A 524-nucleotide genomic window follows, 5' to 3' on the forward strand; every position below is an offset into this window, starting at 1 on the left:
AATTGTTTCAAAGTAAGGGCAAACTTTTATAACATTAAAGGGTAAGTATGAGTTGTCTGTGAGTCCTGGTGTGGCGCTGTGGGTTAATGCACCAGACTGCAAAGCTGTTTGAACTGCAAGGTTGGCAGTTCAAGCTCACCAATCACTCCTTGGGGAGACCTGGTGTGGCGCTGTGGATTAATGCATCAGACTGCAAAGTTGTTTGAACTGAAAGGCTGGTGGTTCAAGCTCACCAGCTGCTCCTTGGAAACCCTACACAGGGTCGCTGTGGGTTGGAATCAACTCTATGGCACTTAATGACAACAATAATGAGTTGTCTGTAATTTGCACTTCTGTAACAAAGACTTTCATAGCCTGTATATGTACATATGTATAAGGATATATATATGGAGCTCTGGTAGCGTAGTGGTTACGAATCGGGCTGCGAATCTTAAGGTCAGCGGTTCGAAACTACCAGCCGCTCCGCAGGAGAAAGGTGAGGCTTTCTACTCCCGTAAAGATTTACACCCTCGGAAACCCTGTAC

The sequence above is a fragment of the Chrysochloris asiatica genome, unplaced genomic scaffold (genome assembly GCF_000296735.1).
Source record: "Chrysochloris asiatica unplaced genomic scaffold, ChrAsi1.0 scaffold00251, whole genome shotgun sequence".
In the NCBI taxonomy this organism is placed as follows: Eukaryota; Metazoa; Chordata; class Mammalia; order Afrosoricida; family Chrysochloridae; genus Chrysochloris; species Chrysochloris asiatica.